Here is a 12,419-nt window from a genome sequence, read left to right on the forward strand (position 1 = left end):
ACAGCATACCCCAACATAAAAATTCAGTTTTTGCCTGAGTCCGCTCAAGCAAAGCGCACATGCTCCTAGCACACAAGGTAATGGTTGCCTAAGCAATAAACTAGGCAACTTGATTAAAGTAATCTCCTGGAATGTTTACGGGCTAAAAGCCTCACTACATAATAAGGAAGCATTTGAATTCTTGCAGTCAGGGGACCTGTTATGTCTGCAAGAAACTTGGTTGCTCACCCCAATGGCTATACCAGGTTTCATGGAATTTCAACAGCCGGCAAAAAAGCGTAACCTATTTGGAAGACCGTCAGGGGGCTTATCAATATACACGGGGATCAGAAGCAACAAAAAAATAAAACCTCTATTAAACATGGACATGGTTCAGGCAGCCTTAGTACAAGGATTGAAATTAAACGGATGCCCAATAAAGATCATTCTCGTGAATATCTACTTTAATAGCAATGAGGCCCCCAGACACAGTGACATGAAAATGCTAGTGGATACCCTTGAGGAATTACTGAGCAGTCAACCAAATTGTGGGATTGTAATAGCTGGAGATTTTAATACGAAAAATCTTGGAATGAAACCAGATGAAGCTTTACCCTCAGATAAAGCGGGAACATTGATGAACAAATTCTTAAATATACATAGACTAAAATCAATACAAACATGCTATGGTCTGAAATCGGCCTCCAACAAAGACACACAGGGGCTATCTAAATCCACAATTGATTATATTTTCACGTGTGGTCACCTCTATGGCCAAGTGATGGAATTTCAAAAGCTTCATATCCAGTCTAGTGACCATCTCCCACTTGCCATATCTATCACTCAACACACTGCCCGCCTTCAGACTATCATCTACGTGGGTAAGACCAATGGAGAAGAAATCTATGCTTTGCCAAGGAGACTAAAGTGGACAAAAATAGACACAGCAGCTTTAACACGGTGGAACAATAATTGGCCTGGAACTGCCGAAGATTTCACAACAGGTAATATTAATGAGAACTGGATTAAATTAACGACCTTGGTATACCAACTCCTGAAAGCTAAAGAACACCAGTTACTCTTGTCGCCAATTTCAACCACGATGTGAAAAAGTGGAGCAAAGTAAGAGGTCGCTCAGAACAGCCACACGGATCCATAAGCAAAATGGAAAATACGGAACATATCACAACCAACACCTAGCAAAGAAAATCCATAGGAAAAACGTGTGGGACAATAAAAGAAAACAACAAGACTCGGAGTGACTACATGTCTTTTCCTTTTCTAAATCCAAATAAACAGACTGAGTTCTGGGCATATATTAACAAGATTTCCAGTCATGGCCAAGACAGGTGCAATGTGGTTGCTAGTGACATATGGATAACCCATGTAACTACATTATATTGTGACGCACAAAACTTGACATCAGCACACAACCAAGAGCTCCTTACCAGCACTGCTCTACCCGAAATCTCACTAATAGCCACAGAAGACATACCTGGATCAGCAGTGGTAAGGAACCCATTAAATATATAGATACCTCCAGAAGCCCCCGTCGGAGGAAAACGCGTGACAACAATTTTAAAAAACATTAGAAAGGATGGGGCACCAGGCCCTAATGGGTTACCAGGACAATTGTTTAAAGAAGACCGTGATTTTTGGAGTAGCATACTCACGCCGCTCTACCAGCATTGTCTGGCAAATTCAACAATCCCAGAGACTTGGAAAGGATCTTTACTACAACCTATCCACAAAAAGGGCAATACCAGGGACCCCTCAAACTACAGGTTGATAGCCCTTTTAGACATTGAAGCGAAAGGTTATGCTAGCCTCCTGCTACAAGACCTGCAGATCTGGGCTGATGAAAATAAAATCCTACCAAGTTGCCAAAATGGCTTTAGGCCAGGAGCGTCCACAATGGATAATATTTTAGCCCTTGCATACATAATAGAACAGACTACACAGAAAAAGTCGCTTCCTCTATTTGCATGTTTTGTGGACTTCTCCGCGACTTTCGACTGAGTCAAACGAAGTCTGCTGTGGTGAAAACTACAAGGTTGGGGGATACCAGACATTCTTTTAAAGGCAATAATTAGCCTTTACACTGGAACTTGGGTACGGGTGAAAACTTCAATGAATTCAGCTACTAAAAAGATTCCAACAGACCGGGGTTTAAAACAAGGTTGTGTATTGGAACCTTTGCTTTTTAACTTATATACGGCAGACCTTGCTAAAACTATTCTTAATGCAAATCTTCTATCTCCGAAAATTGGCTCAAACAGATTATTTTTAATACAGTATGCAGATGATATGGTGCTATTAGATCATACAAAGGTGGGCATGCAAAGACTATTGGACACACTAAATCTTTACAACAACAAGAATGACCGAAGAGCAAATGCAGTAAAAACAAAGGTAGTTAAATTCGGAAAGTATGCCAACAAACTCGGACAGCATTGGAGATTGGGCAACTTGAAGATAACAACAGTGCCCAAATACAATTACTTAGGGGTTTGGCTGATGAGTAATGGGAAACCAACAGCTTACCTTGCTTCAGCCGAAACAAAGGCAAAGGCAATGACATTCGCCTTGTTCAAGCTTAATGCTAAACTAAATAGCCCAACAACAAAATCCATTAGAAGAGTTATAAGGGCCAAGCTGCTTCCCTCGAATACATATGGCCACTTAGCATTTCCAGCGGCTTTTGTTAACAACCTCGAACATATCAACTGCCCAGCCTACAAGCGAATTTTCCAGATCTTAGCACATACACGAAACATCCTGGTACGACTGGAATTTGGGTTGAACAAACAAAACTACGAGCACTGGGCAACGTTTGTGCGGTACTACCGAGGGGTTTGTGCGGCCCCTCCAACACAATGAGGTCAACCCTGAAAATGATCTTTATGAAAGCCAATAATTCATGGAACAACGGCCTGAAAACTGCCTGCACTGCATTACAGCTTGACATGACCAAACTGCAGGATATGACCTATCAGTCTGGTACACTAAAATCTATATTAAAAAAACAAGTTAGAGCATTATCCAGAGAAGAAGATATGAAGGAGTTGAATCATTCCAAAAGTAACATTGGGATACTTGTAAGCTCCTATGAAGATCGGTTATGGCAACCATACCTCGATTCTGCATTAAACAAGATAATTTTAAAGCAAATCTTAATAGTGAGGCTTATGGAATTGCCGATAAAAGATATCTACAGGAGCTGGAAATCCTTAGAGGTGATTACCACCTGCAGACTTTGCCACCAGCATGAAGAATCCATGGTCCATTTGGTCTGCATATGCCATTGCCTAATACAAGCACATCCCACTTTACTAGGACCATTGTTTTTAAAATATGGGACACGTATGCCCAGACTTTGATTTGCATGCTGTGACAAGCTGTATCTATTTTGCACTTTATTGGAATCTCTCTTCCAAAATAGGTCTTTGAATGCCTTGAATTCATAATTGACACATGGGTTTTAATGTTTTTATTATCTAAGATCTGTATTTTTAGGATTTGTTTGACAGGATCTAGTGCATCCAAATTTGTAGAAGTTAATGATGACTACTGTGGCAAGCAAGTTTTGTGGATATTTTATAGGACACTTTTTGTAACAATTTTTGTTAATTGATACAATAAAATATATTCAGTAACTGGGACAAAGTCACAAGTTCAGGCCGAGAGCATTGGAGTGTTGGGCAGCTACAGGGACCCACTGCACACAGTACCTTAAATTCTGGTTCGTGGTTTCTGTGACGTTGCTTTACAAGGCTTTGTGGCGGTACCGATGAGAATCACAAAGGGCAGAGCACCATAGAACCACTTTCAAGGGTCCAGGACTGGTGTGGTACCACTTGGCAGGGCAGTCTCACAGTTTGCAGAGTTCAGGTGCAGGAGCAGATTGGTTGGAAGTCTTTTTTGTCTCTGAGACCTCAGAAAACAGGACGTCAGTCAGCTGTCCCTTCAAGCCACTCTGGGTTCTTGGTTGTAGTGATGCAGATCCAGTCCTTCTCACTCCCAGGCAAGAAGACAGTCAGCACAGGTCAGAACAGCAAAGCAGGAGTCCAGCAAAGTAGCAGGCTGGCATAGTGTCAGTTCTTTCAGCAGGACAGCAGACATTCTTCCTGGCAGAGTATCCGCAGGTCCAGAAGTGTGCTAAAGTGGTGGTGTTTGATGCGCAGTATTTACACTTTGGTGCCATGGTTCTGGAAGGTGGGAGAAGCTTCTAGACTGTGGCTTTGCAGTACAGGGAATCCCTTCCTCCCCTGGACTGGCTCTAAGCTTGCTGGAGTGGTAATACAGGACAGTGAGGCTTATTTCTTGGAGGCAGGGCACAGCTTATTTAGGTGCAAGTAAAGCTGTGTTTAGCTTTCCCACCCCGCTTCTAACCAGTTAATGGCCCATTAAGGCCCATCTAAGCTCCCATTGTGTGTGGCTACCTAGAGGGAATTTGCATGGCCCAGCTGTTCACCACTGCAAATGTGTACTTAGAGCCAGACAGAAGGCACAGAATGGTTAAAGTAAGACAATGCCAATATTCTAAAAGTGGTATTTTCAGAATTACAATTTAAAATTTGACTTTACCATGAGTTGTGATATTAAATTGTGAGTCCAGAAACACCAAACTCAAATTATCTATCTTTTCCCAAATGGAAATTGCATTGATAAAATGTAACAAGGTATTTCCGATGTTAACTTATGGGAGAGATAGCCTTACAGTAGTGAAACTGAATTAAAGAATTGTTTATTACCTGGACATGAAAAACTATAAAGTACATATCCAACTTTTTAAATGCATAGCACCCTGCCCTTGGGGATGACAATGGCCTACCTTAGGGCTGACTTATATGTTTTAAATGTTGAAGGTGTTGGTCCTAGCAAAAGTGTTAACTTGCCAGGTCGACATGGTAGTTTAATACTGCATACATATGCTCTGCAGTGGCAGGCCTGAGACATGCTTAAAGAGATACTGAAGTGGGTGACAAAATCAGTGTTGTAGGCCCACTTGTAGAATTACATATACAGGCCCTATGTACATGTAGTGCACTTTGCTCTGGACTTATAAGTAAATTAAATATACCAATTGTGGATATGCCAATGTAGCCATGTTTTAAGTGGAGAGCACATTCACTTTAGGACTGGTAAGTAGTGGTGGAGTCCAAAAGCCAACAAAAATGAATTCAGCAAACAAGGGAGAAGGGAGGCCAAAAGGTTTGGAGGATGACCCTGCAGAAAGGGCCAGATCCAACAAACCGGTATCAGCAAAAGCCAATTAATCTATGTTTCCTAATGCTTGGAGAAACTGCATTCGCACATTAAAGCCAGACAAATTTAAGAAACCAACACTGGGGCGTATTGAGAGCTGCCTTGCTTTTATTAAAGTGATGTTTCCGCCAATATGCAAAATGAAGGTGCAATGACAAATTGTTTTTTTGTTTCTATGATAAAAAAAGAGATGAAGCACTATGATGAAAGTTCCTTACCAAATTTCCTTTATTTTAAATAGAAAGAAAAAGGAACTGTAATGAAGGCAAAGAAGTCTACATTACTTAACAGTTTTCAGTTCTGTGGCACTGATGACAAGCTGCCAGGAGAAAGCGTCATTAGGAAGGAGGATAAAGAGGAGTGGAGGGATGGATGCAAGGAACAAGGTGGGCTGGACTAACAAGCAGCAATATGGGAAGGTACAAGGGAGGGGTCAAAAGGAGGAAATAACAAGAAGAAAGTGCCAGCTAGAAAAGTGATGAGGGAGGTACGATGTTGACTTTTCTTTTGGTCATATTGAAATCTTCTCCCTTGCTGGCACTGAAGTCTTGTGCGATTGGGCACAAGGGTAAGACACCCTAATAAGTAAAAGGAAACGGGCAAAATAGGGTTGATTAAAACTTGAGATCTACCAAATCACCAAAACACTGGCTGCACTAAAATCAATTAAAAAATGTATTGATTTTGTCATAGAATGGAGGTATGACTAAAAGAGTTGAATGTGGCAAAAAGTGTGCTGTAATGTGTGTATTTTGACATGCAACTTAAAAGCTTGTGCTTTGCTTTGCAATGCAATCAATTGATTGGAGGCGAAAGGATGCAGTGAACATCCAGAAGCATCCAGGCAAGGAAGAAGCAAGATGTGGTTAACAAAGATTCAAACCAGCGGCTGTAAGAGGTTGGGTGAATAAAGCTAAGGGTTCAAGGAGGTGGAATAAAATCTACTTTAAACCTGTTAGAAATTGTAGGCCTGTTTGATTACTGCAATTTCAAAACCCAGATCTGTCCAAAAAATACTGGTACTCTTTTTTTTCACATGCTCGATTGTTTCTGTACTGCTCCCGCAGACCCTGCACGTTACATTGGGATTTGCACAGCGCCATCTTGGCAGGTGATACAGAAATGGCCATTCACCCATTCTGAGGCAAAAAATCTTTTTTTCCACAGCACTGAGTAGGTACATGACAGAGGTGGTGCCATAATCCCTGGCTTAAATCCTGATACAATTGTCCAGGCGTGCTTACGTTGAACCAGTTGGGCTCTGTCCAAGTGAAATGACCAGAGGCAGACGTTTCTTTTGATATGGGTTTTAAGTGCCTGCTGCGATGGATTGGAGGTCCAGATTTCTTCTGTGTCGAGTAGTTTTAAAGAATCTTGCAAGTAGCGCCGGTATGAGCTACCAATTTGACCAGTTGAGATTTCCAGGCACAAAAGGGCCTCCAGGCTTCCTTCTCTGGAGCTACGCAACTTGCTGCACAACCCAATGTACGCTCCACGCCCTATTGCTTGGTGGTCTGGAAGACCAAATTCAAGAAGTATTTGGGCGGGGGAGGCGGATTTAGGTAAGCCCAATACCTGTTTGGATATTCTTGTTATTGTTTTGTTACCATGAAGTTGTCTTTCCCTTGCATGATCTCCTGGCTGTAGGTGAGGAAATTGATGATTTTTGCCTTCATTACAGTTATAAGTGGGGGTAAGCAGACATAATATCGAATTTTTAATATCGATGTGACAGAATATCGAAGTTTTTATATTGATGGTAAAGTATATCGAATAATAAAATATCGATTACAAAAATATCGTTTAAGTATGTCTAATTTTATATCGGATGCAAAAATATAGTAAGGCAAAATATCCTTGTATAAAAATATCGATATATTGTAATTATTAGTAAAAATTGTTTATTTTTGAGAAAAGGGCGGGGGTCCCGGGGGTGCCATTAGGATGTGCCCACCACAGTGGCTGGCACATCCTGTATTTTCAGCATTGTGGCGGGTGGTGCTCTCTGCACCGCTCGCCACAATGCTGAAAATGCACTTTAACATTGTCATGTGCAAAGTGGCAGGCACCGCGCGGTGCCGCAGCTTTGCAAATGACAATGAAGGGGGTACCACAGGTACCCCCCATGTGCACCCCCCACCTGTACTTCAGTCTGGGGGCCCGCAGGGGGCCCCCAGAGCGAAGACCGCATGCCTTTCCGTGGCGGCATCGCCGCCGCAGAAAGGCACTGCACACCCACCATCATAATATGTCTGGCGGTGTCTATTAGACACCGCCACCATATTATTCCTTTTCCGCCCCGGCCGCAAGGCGACTGGGGCTGAAAAGTGGCGGGCGGTGTTTCCCTCCGTTGCGTTCCCCCTCGCCATTGTAATATGGCGGGGGGAAAGGGTGGCGGGCGGGCATTTCTGTCGGGCGGATCGCCACCGCCACCATGGCGGTGGCGATCCGCCCGACATCCTAATGGAGCCCTTAGTGTTTATTAATAATTAGTAATTTCAATGTGTTATTTAAATGTTATTTTTATAGATTTTTTTTAAATAATATATAATTTTAGGAACGGGATGTTGGGTTTATAGGGGATAAGGGTGGGGAGTGTTTTAAAATTTTAAATATTTGAAGTAATATTTGTTAACATTTAAAAAAAAAATAATAAAAAAAATATATATATATATTTAGTAGCAGGATGTTGGGTTTATAGGGGATAAGGGTGGGGAGTGTTTCAAAAATGTTCAAGTTTGAAGTAATATTTGTTAAAAAAAAAGTTTAAAAAAACCAATGAAAATTAAAAAAAATAATATTTAGTAGCCGGATGTTGGGTTTATAGGGGATAAGGGTGGGAAGTGTTTTTAAAATTTAAAAATTTGAAGTAATATTTTTAAAAAAATTTAAATAAATTAAAAAAATTAAACAACATTTAAAAGAAAATATATTTAGTAGTGGGATGTTGGGTTTATAGGGGATAAGGGGGAGGAGTTATTTTAAAAATTTCAAATTTTAAGAAATATTTGTTTAAAAACTGTAATAAAAAAAAAAATTTAAAAATGAAATAAAAAAAAATAGTAGTGGGATGTTGGGTTTATAGGGGATAATGGTGGGGAGTGTTTTAAAAAAAGATAATATTCAAGAAATATTTATAAACATTTTTAAAAAAAATTGAAAATAAATAAAAAACAATTATTAAAAAAAGTTTTTATTTAAAATATGTTTTAAATTTAATTCACAATTCATATTTTTGTAATATATTTTTTTTTTAAATTGCGCATATATTTTAAAAATGTAAAATAATATTTATGTTTAGAAAACACATATTATATTACTATATTATTTAATTCGTTTGTATGAACTTTGTTTGATGTATTATAAATATTTTATTGGTTTACAGCTACTACTCAAATTTAATGTAGACTGGAGTGGGAATAGTAAATTATATTTAATTAGTGTCCAGCACCTACCGCAATTTAATGTAGATTGGAGTAGGAATAGTAAATTATAATTAATTAGTGTCCAGCACCTACCCCAATTTTAGTTAGACTGGAGTGGGAATAGTAAATTATATTTAAATAGTGTCCAGCACCTATCACAATTTAATGTAGACTGGAGTGGAAATAGTAAATTATATTTAATTAGTGTCCAGCACCTACAACAATTTAATGTAGACTGGAGTGGGAATAGTAAATTATAATTAATTAGTGTCCAGCACCTACCTCAATTGAATGTACAAGGGAGTGGGAATAGTACATTTTATTTAATTAGTGTTCTTCACCTACCTCAATTTAATGTAGACTGGAGTGGGAATAGTAAATTATAATTAATTAGTGTCCAGCACTTACCCCAATTTAATGTAGACTGGAGAGGGAATAGTAATTTATAATTAATTAGAGTCCAGCACCTACCCCAATTTAATGTAGACTGAAGTGGGAAGAGTAAATTATAATTAATTAGTGTACAGCACTTACTCCAATTTAATGTAGACTGGAGTAGGAATATCAAATTATATTTAATTAGTGTCCATCACCTACCACAATTTAATGTAGACTGGAGTGGGAATAGTACATTATAAATAATTAGTGTTCAGCACCTACCCCAATTTAATGTAGACTGGAGTGGGAATAGTAAATTATATTTAAATAATGTCCAGCACCTACCACAATTTAATGTAGATTGGAGTGGGAATAGTACATTAGAATTAATTAGTGTCCAGCACTTACCCCAATTTAATGTAAACTGGAGTGGGAATAGTAATTTATAATTAATTAGTGTCCAGCAACTACCCCAATTTAATATAGACTGGAGTGGGAATAGTAAATAATTTTAAATTAGTGTCCACCACCTACCCCAATTTAATGTAGACTGGAGTTTGAACAGTAAATTATATTTAATTAGTGTCCAGCACCTACCACAATTTAATGTAGACTGGAGTGGGAATAGTAAATTATAATTAATTAGTGTACAGCACCTACCCCAATTTAATGTAGACTGGAGTAGGAATAGTGCATTATAATTATTCAGTGTCCAGCACCTACCCCAATTTAATGTAGACTGGAGTGGGAATAGTAAATTATATTTAATTAGTGTCCAGAACCTACCCCAATTTCATGTAGACTAGAGTGGGAATAGTACATTTTATTTAATTAGTGTCCAGCACCTACCCCAATTTAATGTAGAATAGAGTGGGAATAGTACATTATTTATGACTATAAATAAATGTATATAATTTTTGTGTAGTTGGAATCTTTTATTTTTTAATAACATGATAAAAAAACAGGAAACATTAGTATTACATTTTTATTTCATACTAATTAATTTTGTTACATATATTTGCCAAAAAATGTTATGTTCAATTTACATTTTTATATTTCTTTGAAATTGTACATTTTATAAAAAAAATTTTTTAATACAGATGTAAGTATGGTTTAAAATGATAACAAAAAAGTACAATTTTTTCACATAATATATAACATTTTTATATTGTTATACATGTTGTTATACATGTTGGCTGTACATATAGTTTTAAATTAATATTTAATATTAAAAGTATTAACATTAATTTTTTAAACAATATATTGAAATGAAAAAAATACTTTAACACAGGTATATCTATATAGAAATTCAAAATTTGGTTCACAGATTTCTGTACAATTTTTCCATGTTTTATTAATTATAATATTAAATATTAGGTATTTTATAATATTTATTTCTATAGTTTTATAAAATATATACATTTTGTTAAGTATTTCAATACAAATAACAAAAATAGATTTTTTTTAACATAGTATTTATTTTTAATTTAGTAAAGGAATAGTTTAGAAAATTTAAAATGTTTGTAAGGTTAATCTATTTTATTAGTTTTGGGTCTTTTATTTTGTAACCGCTTTAGGTCGTTTTGTGTCATTTGGATGAAGACTAGCTCGCGGTTGGGAGACACTTCACGTCGCTAAAGGTAAGGTTTGTTTTATATGTTTTAAGTAATTTTGATAGTAGTGTGGTACTATTTAGTGTTGTTAGAAGTAAATTAGTTATATTAAACTGTTTGATATGTTGTATTTACGTATGGTGGATGTGCGTATTTTTAGCTTGTTCTAGGCTTGTTTGTATAGTTAGTATTTCGATGTTAAAAGTATATTTAGATGAAATATAATGTTACTAGTGATGTTAGTAGGTGTTTATGTGTTGTTTTATGTGGGTGGGAATGTATGTTTTATATATTTTTGTTGCAGGTGTTCGTGATATCGTCGTTTTTTTTTAAAGAAGTGTTTGTTAGTATTATTAACTAATGGATTTTAAACACTTCTTTACATTTTTCGGGTTTTCTGGAGCGTTTGTTCTATATTTTACAAATTTTCGGGTTTTTTATGGTTATTCGAAGGATATTCGTTGAATGGATTATTCAGTTTTGGGACAGTTGTATTTTTTCATTTTTTTTTGGGCAAACTTTTTCCTAACTGGATTGTTTTGGTGAAGATGGATTCTACAGCACTTGGAATATGCTTGGTAAGTTTTTTTAATTTTATTTATTGTGGGTGGGTAATGTTATTATTATAATTGGTATGATTTATTTATTTCAAATGTAATTATTGTGTGTATATATATTTAATACCATTTTACATATATTGCACACATTCATTTTTCTTAACCCCTTCGCTGCGGCGGGAATTCCGCCGCAGAGCTAAGGGGGTGGGGCGGCCGCGCGGCGCTTGCATGCTCGTGATGGAGCCGCTCCGTCACGAGCCGCGGTTGAGCTGTGCTTGTGACGGAGCGGTTCCATCACGAACGCGCCCGCTCAATGGAACGCGCTGCGAAGTCGCGCCGAGCGGGCCATGATGGAACCGCTCCGTCATGAGCACAGCTCAACTGAGGCTCATGACGGAGCGGCTCCGTCATGAGCATAGAACGGGTTAAAATAAAATATATTATTGTTATTTATATTGTATTGGTTTTATTTTTTAAGACTGGTTTGTTCTTCACAGTAATTTAGAGTAGTGTTTTGGCTATTATGTTGAGGTATTTAATGCCTTTTCTGCTAGGGCACAACTTTACTTGTTGTTCTAGGTATTTGTGCATTTGTTTGGTTTGTTTAGATGTTTTTTGAGTTAGTTCAGTAATGGATTGTTCCATTCTGAACTCTTGATAGCTTTGTTCTTTTTGTAGGCAGCATTTTATAAATGTTTCTAAACTTGGTTTAGTTCGGCCAGTTGATTGTAGGAAAGCATTGTGCCAGCCTTCAACAGCGTTGTTTGTTTTTCATTCACCATTTAAGGTGCTTCGGTAAACGTTCCACCAGGGTATTAGGAATTTAGGATTTCTTCTGTGGCCAGATCTGTGGATTCTGCCTACCCAGGTATCTTCAAAGTAATCTAAAAGTTGACTTAATTTAGCTTCATTTTGTTTATAATAGGTGCTATCAATTAAAAGGTTGTAGTGTTCTACTACGTCTGTTTCTGGAACGTAAGCCAGTGCTGTGAGTTTTTTTATTTGATATGCCAAAGATGAGTTTGTTGCATATTCAGTTGTCTTTTGTAAATGTCTCCATAGACACTAGTTAAAGTGATAATAGCAGCCTTGAATACAGGTATGGGGGTGTATTTTTAAAATACTTAAAAGCATTGCTTGTTCAAAATCAAGTATTATCTCTTTTAGTTTTTTGTTTGATTGTGTTTAATAATTCCATA

The sequence above is a fragment of the Lissotriton vulgaris genome, chromosome 6 (genome assembly GCF_964263255.1).
Source record: "Lissotriton vulgaris chromosome 6, aLisVul1.2, whole genome shotgun sequence".
Taxonomy (NCBI): domain Eukaryota; kingdom Metazoa; phylum Chordata; class Amphibia; order Caudata; family Salamandridae; genus Lissotriton; species Lissotriton vulgaris.